The sequence below is a fragment of the Rhagoletis zephyria genome, unplaced genomic scaffold (assembly GCF_001687245.7).
Source record: "Rhagoletis zephyria isolate East Lansing unplaced genomic scaffold, Rhagoletis_zephyria_1.1 Rzeph_scaffold_01067, whole genome shotgun sequence".
Lineage (NCBI taxonomy): Eukaryota > Metazoa > Arthropoda > Insecta > Diptera > Tephritidae > Rhagoletis > Rhagoletis zephyria.
In genome coordinates this window covers 92,350-103,322 of record NW_016158151.1, presented here as the reverse complement: position 1 = coordinate 103,322, position 10,973 = coordinate 92,350, and positions in this window count along the sequence as shown.

Genomic DNA, 10,973 nt, shown 5'->3' with positions numbered 1-10,973 from the left:
TGTCACAGTATCATTCAGAAAAAGCTCGCTATATTCTTAAATATTCTGCCGAATTATTGACTGGTTAAGTGTTTTTATGAGGCACATGCTTCCACGAGCAGCAGCTTCGGCGAGGAAGCTCCTAGCTCTATGGAACCTTTTGATCTGATCCTTTTAGTAAGCATACCCTGATCCTTTTAGTATTTTTTGTTTGCCATTTACCTCTAGCTAGTAACTTTGGAGTGGTAAATTTTGGTAACCCAGCTTTTGGTTCCTTTGGCGAGGCACCAAGTGGGACACATTTGTATACAGCTACACCTCGCTAGTTCATTCGCTATCTCTTTCCCATTAGATGTCCGTATACTGTGGTGCACATTTTAGGTTAATTTTGAATTTATCAGAAATTGAGCCCAACTCCTTCCTGCCGTTCTCCACTAATTGCTACCTAATTGAACTGGAAAAAATTACCTGAATTACTACTTTGCCATCCGGGTATGTGATTTTATATGTACACAGCTTACCGCCTCCTTAAAACGTTTCTCTCTAGAAAGTGCCTGCAAAACCTGGTAGTAGAGCGAAAGGATATCATCAAATTAAGTTGGTTGCCAAACAAATCTCTGCATCTACCCCGCATTCTCCCATCGAGCCATCTGTTAAGACAGCTGCATCACCCGCCGGGACGGGCTGTAACATTTCTTATCGAAACTAAATAAAAATACTCGTATTTCGAAAAGATTCGAATCTTAATTTGGCAGTATGTATTAAAAATCTTATACAGCAAGAATTCTAGAATTATACCCAAAATTACGATCACAAGCACCTCTATATCTCTGATGAGTGCTGATTGGATTCCAATTACGATATTCGCGACTGTTCGGTGGTCCCTGCTATAACAGCTGACCTGGAATTACTTGCTGAGTATTAAGTTATGCTCCCCAACTGGGTGCATTAAAGCCTCACTGTGCAGGTGGTATTCATGCGACACAAGAAGGCATCCGATTTCTGTCCGGAGTGCGGTATCAGCTTCGTCTTCTGCGTTCTACTCTAGTTCCCGATGACCAATCAGGCGCAGCATAATTTAGAACCAACCTTGTATGTTGCTAAAAACGTTTCTTTGTATTGTGCTGGGCACAATAGACCGCTCTATACTTTGATAACAATTGGCGGTTATGTGCGCAGAGCAAGCTGTGAAAGTCAATCCTTAAAATTTTAAAGTTACTTACCGTCATAATTAGTGTGCCATCAACGTTGATGCCTAATCGCAGCTTCACCTTCTTCGTTCAGTTTGTAAAGGGAATTGCTTTTGATTTCGTGGCGGTTAGCCTCTGTCCAGGTAAAAAGATAGAAATATCGGTGACCTTCGAGCACAGGTCAATAATTCCATTGCCGGGAAACTCACTCCGGTGGCTGAACGAGCTTCGAAATAAGTTAAGCACCACGGGGATCCTTCTAGGCTTATATTTGATCTCGGAAAGTTTCTGATGACTATTGACCACTCAGGTTATTAGCCGTCCACCGTTTTAATCCCCCCTGCAGAAAAGATATCTCAATGGCATTTAGCAGCATGTACTAAAAAACGGCGTCGTACTTCTTCTCGCAGGGGCGTGTACGGTTAAGACCGCAAGTCAGATGAGTGTTTATAGTATTAAGTGAATTGGTGGTACTAGGTACTTTACGAAGTCATGCTGAATCTTAACTGGGGTTAGGTGACATATGTATATGTCTGCATATGAAGCATTCTTTGTCAACGGAGGCGCCCTTCTCGTAAAAATTGGTTTAAGTGAAAAAAAAATCCGGCAAGGTCTTAAGATTTTTATAAGAATAAATATTCAAAATGGTAGATCCAATATGGCGGCTAATTTTGAAAAAATTCATTGTATTAACATCGAAATTGTTGCTCGGGAATTTTTGAGGTTGTTCATCACGGATCCGGTCTTATTTTTCTAAATTTAAAAAAATGTCGGACCCAATATGACGGATAACTTTTTAAAAGTTACCCAGTTCTTCGGAAACTTGTCACACCTGGCGTTTTTATACCTAAACCAATTTGGCGAGAAGGGTGCTAACGTTGGCAAAGAAAGCCTACTATGTATTAAGGAATAGCAAGGCCTCGATTATCTTCACTACTGGGAAAGGAAAGCTATCGAGCGATAAGACTCTCCTTTGTTGACTCCTTTCACGCCCATCGCTCAAGTCCGACTTGATGTGATTAGCGAATCAAATTTAATTTTTGTCATCACAATCGGTTAGACAATGGCCTTACAGGCGAAGAAAGCTCACTCACATCAAAGGTAAAGTTGCCGGTCTTTAGATCCTCCTCACATTTCTTCCGCTTATATTGGCTTACCAGTTGCCGAATCTCCAAGTTAAGATCCATTATGTGGGAATCCTCGAGATCGACATGGCGTTAGTTTTTCACTTTTCTTGCGTACACTGAAAAGTATATTCTGTTTTCAAGTTAAAAAGAAATTAAGAGTTCTACTTTATTTTAATGGCACAGATAATTCTTCGCTGGAACGAGTTTTAATATGTTTTCCATCACTTTAGTTATTAGATAGAGTTAAACTCATTAAACAATATGTTCTCGTTTTTGGGATATCAGATTTCGTTGCAAAAAAGTACATTTTCCGTACTATGCAGCGCAAACTTTTCGCCTCGAAAACAAATTTTACAAGGGATGACGGAAATTTGTACAAAAATACCTCGAAATTAAATTCACTTTAAAAGCACAAAAATTGTAAATCTCAAAATAAAACAGAAGTTTACAACTTATTGTCCTTCAAACTGCAGCGTCAAAGTGTAGTTGCGAGTGCTTATACATACATACTTAAAAGTACATAATTATTTTCAACTTCACATGGCATGCGACACGTAAATGCACTTTCAATAGCCAACAATCAATCACAACTACATACTTAATTTAAACATTGTTTAAATTTAAATCTATGTATGTATGTATGTATGTGCATATGTAGAAATTATTTCGTATATTTTAAACGGCGGAAGGATTTGCCATTGTAATGCCAGAAAATCCAGTTAAATATGATTTAAAAATGTATGCAATTGAACATTTGAAACGACCGTGCTGTGTCAGTTACTTCGGAATGGATTACAAAAATGAAAACGAAAACTGTTATGCCAAACAAGAAAAAAACCAAACGGCGGATATGATTTAATGAGTGCGAAAGGATTGCAGGCAAGCACATTGCCCAGCCGGTCGTTACTTCAATGAACATAAACTTAATTTAATTTAATTTCTCGTAATTTAATTTTGTATTACACAATATTCCGCGCATACCTTTCCTGACAACAGCTTCAACGACAATAACAATCTGTTAATTAAATTTTTCTTAAGAGCTAGCACGAGAAAGCTAAAAGCGCCTACTGGAATTTGTTGGAATGTTACAAAGGACACGCGTTTGTGTGAGTGTGCCTTGCTGACTAGTTACACGATAGGCCACTTCAAAATCGAGACTTCGTTGCGTGCTTAAACTCATTAAATGTCCATCAAAATATTTATTTTCTCAACCCCAACCTACACTGCGCTTGCTGAATTTTTAAGTAAAGAAGAAATTAAGTCTATGCATATCAACAGGTCATTGTCAGTTATCATGAAGCGGATCACACGTTACATTCATTATTCGTGTCTATCGTTTTATAATCTCCGGGTTCATTTACTTGCGAGCTTAGAATTTTTGTTCAAGTATCTGACTGAATTAGCTATTTCTTTGCGTTGGGCGAGTATGTGATTGTTTCCAAATTTTTTTTTATCATTTCTCTAAGGAAGCTGACAAAGCACAGCATAAGTAAGTTATTGAAGTATTCTTCAACTAAAACAGCGCAATTCTCTGTTAAAAGAAACATTACAAAAGCCATATCGTGTTTAAATTAATAACACAGTTTGTTTAGAGCGGGAACATTGAATATCTGAAGGAATTTAATAATGCCAAGCAAGCCTCAAATATGTGAGAAAAAATGACCTTAATTACTGAAGTTTTGAGTTTTGAATTTTTATTTAAATTTTCTTAGTTACACTCTAAAAAATTTTTGTTTAAATTTGCGCATATTAAGATAGGTAACCAGTTTCCTCTCTTAATGAATGCAAATTTAAACACTGCTTGCTTACTTTTACTTATCATATGTGTGGCGTAGAACAAATTTCAAATTTGTTTTTTGAGTTTTAAACATTTATTGTTCACATTTTCACAGTTTACACATAAAATGTTTAAGATTTCCTCTAAAAAATTTTCGTTTAAATTTACGCATATAAAGAGAGGTAACCAGTTTCCTCTCCTAGTGTGTGCAAAATTAAACAATGTTTGTTTACTTTTACTTATCAAATTTGTCACGTAGCGCACCCAAGGGGTGGGTTTTGGGGCTAAATTTATTATGATAAAAGAAATTATGAAAGAAAAAATTTTCTTTTCCATTTCTTGTGCGTCATTTTGTAAGAATTTTTCTTTTCTTCTTGAGAGCTCTTTAAAGTTTAACTGTAGCTTTTTACACTTTACAGCCTAAAGAAGTTTACCACTGATATGTACTTAATAAGCATTCGAAGATTTAATTTGCTAACTTCGAATTCGTTCCACCAAAATGAGCATACAAGTTCAGTTAAATTTTCGTTATTCGAATTATTAAAAAATGAAAAACCAGAAATCGACGAAAATTAATAAAAAAAAGTGTAAAAATTTCGTGAAATTATTTAATTTATTTATATTAAAATTCTTTTGTAAAATTTTGTATTACTTTTGAAAGTTGAGTGCATCTTTAACCGTTAATTTTTTCATGATTTAATGATCGGATCTAAACCAAATTACGAGACGACCCTTAAGGTACCATCTTTCCGGTAAAAAAAATAATTATTGGAATCGGTTCACGCGGTGCAAAGTTATGCGGTGGAATAAATAAAAGAAGTAAAAATACTCCGAAGAATTGATAGCCTCCCATTTTTTGAAGCCGGTTAAAAATGTCTGAGTTCTTTGTAAATTTTATGTAAATAAAATGCAATTGATGATACTTTAAAAATTTTATTTATTTATTTCATACTGTAAATAAAACTTTCATAAATGTATTGTAAAGAGCGAATTTTCAGTATTTGCTGATGATATATATTTAGAAGTATAAACCCTTTCCCCCCAAAAATATATTCCTGCGTGCGCCCCTGGCACTTAGTATTTATTATTTGTAAAAAAATATGTTTTTTCTTTCAAAATGTTTGTAATTTTAAACATTTCATGTGTATATTTTAAACAACTCATGTTCAAAATCAAATCTTGAACATCTTGTGCGTATACTTGAACAGATTCTGGTTGAAAAATAAACACTTTTCAGTAGTAGTTTTACATGCACTTTTTAGAGTGTATAATTTATTGTTAAAAGATGCACTTTTCCTATTCTATTTAAAAATGTAAACAAAATACCACAATTCCAACTGCAGTTGCTGGACGGTAAGACACTCTCATCATCCTCCTGCCCAAAGTTACTCGGATTTGTGCAAGGCAGCAAACTTAATTGGAAAATTAACATCGAAAATCGTAGGCAGATGGTCTACTTACGTAGCAAACTACATTTGGAAGAGGATCTTAAGCAGAAACTGGTGACTAAATCCTAAACTTTTAATGTGAATGTTTACCACTATCATAAAACTAATCTTGACATACGGTGCACAGTGAGAAATGAGCGGAATTAATTCAAACTGTGGAAGATTTTCAAGGTGCAAATTATGGATGGCTTCCTAAATACCATTACTATATGATTTACTAAAAAACAAGTCGAATAAGATTAATTTTACAAGTAATTACCTCGAGAACCAAGACATAAAATTTATATGAATATGGTATGTAAAAGTTTTGAACCATTAATAAGTAATTTGAACATTAGTCTTAAACTTTTATTTAAATTATATAAAAGCGCATACTATGCCGTGTTGAATGGCATATTAAAAGTTGATGTCAGTTTGTTTGGTGTGTGACAATATCACTCTGAAAAACAAAACTCAATATTATTGCGATTTTGAATAAAGAAAGTAATATAAAGTGCTTGTCACCACCTGCCCCCGCTAGGTTTTTAACACTGATGAAAGCTTTGCGAACAATCATTTTTATGTACGGTGGCGAGAATGTAGGTGAGGAAAAGACATTCAGCAAGTTTTCGCTACTTTTCTTTGCCTAGAAAATTTTTGATATTAAAAAAAACCATGTAAAACAAAATTTTAAATTTCGTAGAACATTTATAAAAATTCGTCGAATTTTAACAAATGTTGATCAAAATTTTTAAATTGTAAAATTTTTTTTGAGCATGCAGTTTTGTAGCCCATTAAATTGAGTATAAAAAGTGCAAGTTCGAAGTAGCTTTATTTAAGACAAAACAAAGAGATTGATTTTTGGCAATTTTTTGTTCGCGCATTTTCTTCCATACAAAGTATGTTCGACAGCTTTTTTTGCATGGAGAAACTGAACATCACCTTCGCAGAAAAAAATTCTTAAAATATGCAGTTCGTTTTACTAAATATTAATGGACTAGCAAACTGCATGTTCAAAATGTTTCTAAGAAATCTAATTAAAAGCACAAAATTTTGATAATACTATGTCGAATACTTTGTCAAATTTGTGAACAAAGTTTGATTTACATAGTTTGTTTATATAAAGAGCTACACTTTCATAAAAAAAATAATAAAGAAATGCTTAAATAATTCTTCCCTATTTATATTTTTGCCACTGTATCTACAGCTTATATTTTTCATATCCTTGAATTTTTTAGGGAATTAGTACTATTTTTTTATAATTCCGCTAAATTCAAGTTAGAATCATTTCATTAAATAAAAAAAGTAATAATAATAATACAGGCCAACAAAAATGGGGAAAAATGTTTTTCCTAAAATGTTAAAGCTGCTTTTGATAGACTTTTTGTGCTGATTACGAATCTGCAAGTATAAAGTTTCCATCAGCTTTAGATTTTGAGAAAAACTTGGTCAAATGATCGAAAAATCGCGTTTTTGCAATAGTTGAGAAAGGCTAGCAAAAAAACAAAAGACGATAGAACAGTGGCAAAAATTAAAGCTAGAAAACTCGACAATATCCCTGCACCTTGACTTCATGGTCACTTATAGTCATTAATTTTCAATTATTAATAAGATTAACTTTTTGCTAAATTTTCTTGATAAATATTTTATATATTCGGAAGCACACATTTAAATATATTATTAAAAAGCTTGTAATATATTTAGAGAAGCTTAGTATTTTTAGAGTGTAGAATGGCTAAATAACTTTTTAGGCAATTATTACGAATTATGTGCGTAATTTATTTTTAAAGTCAGCTCACAAAAATAAATTAAGGCCTAATTCGATATGACAGATGTGTCAACTTAATTGTTTTTTAATTGTTAACGCATGAAAATATTCACTACCTCTCATAAACAAAGACAGAAAAATGCAAAATAAGGTTGAAATTAAGCCGAACAGTATTAATGAGTGCAGATTATATGTAAATCACTGTTACGCCTCGCCGCACCGAGACGCTGTCACTATGACATTCATATGTACATATTAGGGATGTTGCGAACGTGGAATTTTAGACATCCGCAATTGCGAATGCGGATGCGGATGTCTAACAGCTAACATCCGCGGATGCGGTTGCGAATGCGGATGTCAAGTATTTTTAAGAAACAATTAGATGCAGTTATTTAGATAAATACAAAAATGGAAAAGTTAGTAATTTTTAATAATGTTTATTTTATTTAGTAAATACTTGAATCTAAAAATTGGAAAATTATGTTAAAAAAAAAAAAGTAATGAGAATTGCATCGGGACTAAAAATATCGGATGTATGCTCCTAACTTTCATCTTACAAGCCAAACCAGATGTGTCAGGTTTTTTTAAACCTTTCTAAAAAGAATTATTCATTCTCATTCATTTGGCTGTTTCAGAATTTGGGGAATCTGTAACGTCAACAGCGTTTTTCGATTTTAGTTTTTGTAATTTATTTTTAATAAATTCTTCTGTGACTGGTTTCAAAAATTTATGCTTTTAGCGAGCTAAACATATAGGTGGATATCGAAACTAAATTATTATTTTCAAGGAATGAAAATTTTGAACAAAATTCCGTTTTCAAAGTCGTGGCTGCCAGCCGAATCGGATCAGAATATCGATTCTCTTTACATCCAAACGTTGACCATTTCTGCTGGAAATCCCTATTGCAGGAGCTTACTCTTTGACATTAAATAGCAAAGAACGAAGACGTAAGGGGAGAGTTTTACCACAGAATTTTTTAGCCAAGGATCCAATATATATACCTAAGAAAAAAATATTGCCCGACAAGTAAACAAAATTACTGTTTTTGAAATGTTTGCTAAAATTGAATTCCCCAAAGAGCCCCATTTGAAATGGTTTAAACAAATATATGTAACAACAAAAGCATATAACGAAAATTTGGTTTAAAATTACAGCGAACACTTTCTTCTTTTGTGTCTACCAGCCTTTTTAAGATTGGTTCAAAAAATTATAGAAAGAAACCAATGTAGGCACAGAAAACAAAAAAAAATATATATTAAAAGGACAATGTTCTCTTTGACGTACACTCTTATCAAAGTTGATATCTATATATGACATTTGGCTAGTTTTGTTACACAAATACTCGCATGTGCTCCGCATTAATTATCGCGAATGCGAGAGCGAATGCGAATGTTAAAATTAATGCGGAAGCTTCGTGGTTGCGAATGCGAATGCGAATATTCGCAACAACCCTGATACATACGTATGTATGTATGTGAATAAAACAGTGAATGCATTAAATTCAAAAGAATATATTGTAACGTTTGTGAATGATTGTATGTTTTTTTTTTCTTACATAAATATCAATATGCATATATACAGATGTATATTCGTTTGCATGCAGTTATTCAAATCATGTTGGTATTTAACTGTGGTTGTTATTGCAATTTTATTGTGGCATACCATATGTTTGGTTCGCACTTATTAACTTGTAAATAATAATTAACATACGATATATAGTAATGTGTTTTACATGCATACTAACATACATACCTATGTACATACATATGTAAATGCAAAAGTGCAAATTTCGTACATGTGTATATGTGTGTAAATTGAAAATACTACTCTTTAACTAAAAATTTTGCCATTAAGTGGTTAATTAAATGAAATTCAACCGCAATGACAGAATTAAATGAAAATTTGTTAATAGTCACATATTTACATTTGTATGAAAACTATACGCACGATTCATTGCATTCCAATGATTCTGTATTTAAATATGGCAAGTAAATTAAAGCACACCGTCTTCAAAAGGGTCACAACTCAAAATAATACGTTTGTCAGAAAATGCGAAAAACTACTTCTTACAACATGATAATCATATGGGCAAGGGCGATTTACCTTAGGTTTTTTTTTTTTACCAAATCATAACAAAAATTTGCTCCAGCTTTTGCTGAAAGGCAAATAAAAGCTCTGTGTACACTTTTAGCGCATAATCTCAAAAATTCCAAATTTTGATTTGCCACTCCTTTGAAAACGGTGTGCAATATGTAGATAGTAAAGTCCAGCGCAAGTGTATTTGCCGCATTTCGTTCAATAAGTACTCCTTGCATTGTACTGTACTCCCAACACATTGTTACTCTTTTCCCGCATACATACACTACTTGGCGTTGAGAGAGTAAATACTTGACGTACTTGCTATTACCCCACCAAAGTAGGTACTCTACTTTCTCTCATCGCGTACGAGAGATATTTGCTGCTGCCAAAAGGGAGTAGCAAATCTACTCTCTGTATACTTGTAGTATTGGAAGTACTTGCGTATTAAATTTCAATTCTGGTTGTTAGCCTACTAGTCGATATCGTTTGCGGCACTGGTCAGTGAAATTGAAAGAGTAAAAATAGAATATGGAAATTGACGATGTAAGGAAATGTTTACGGTCTTATTTATAAGAAATAACGAGGATTTAGACAGTTGTTTAATGTGACATTTTCATAAAACTTTTGTATTCAAGCAGCTTTTTAAATCTATGTTTCTAATTTTCTATAAATTTATTTGCAGTCATTAACCAACAAATAAGTTGTCAAAAACAACAACTTAAGCAATGCTGCTATACGAAATAAAATTATTAGTGGCAAATCAAAATTTTGAAAAGTGCCGATTTTCACATTCGATAGTAGGACATGGTAGCGACGAGATGTACGAGCATTTTGTTTAAGAGCTGCATACTGATTTAAGAAATTTTTTATAGAAGCAAATTTATTTTCCATTTATTGTGCGTAACTTTATACGAATTTTTAGTTTTTCTTGAGAGCCTTTACAAATAAAAAAAATTTTTAAATATGTACATATGTATATGCATACGCAGCCATATAACTTGATTTCAAGAGAAACGAATTTTCATTGGGCACGTTCAGAAGGCGCAACAGCTCAGTAACTGGTGCGATTGCACCTTCTGAACGCGTTGTTGCGTACTTCTGATCAACTGAATAGTTGCGTGTTAGATGATCGTAATATTTTTCTGATAATTTGAGACAACATGTAGGTGTGTACCTTTGAGAGTTTAATTTCACAGCTAATGTATCAAGTCGTTCAGAAGAGGCATAACGATCACTGATTTTTTTAGCAACGCTTGCGCTCAACTGCTGCGCCTTCTGAACCTACCCATTGATAGCTTTGTGCGACAGCTCAAAACAGTATTGAGTAAAACCAAATGCTAAAAATGATAGTTTTTGAATTTAATTGATTTTTTTTTTTAATAAATACTAAAAGTAGAGGTGTATGAATGGCGAAAGAAAAACTTTATCCGATTTTTTTTAAATCGAAACTACATTTTTACATATGTACATGCATACATAAATATATTTAATATCGTCAGGGTTTTCCCCACAACTTGGTTTTTCTGCAGTGAAGCGACAGAGAAAGTGACGAGAAAACAAGTAAGAAAGTCTAAGTNCGGANCGGAANCCGAACATTAAATACCCGGCGCAAGTATTAAATATATG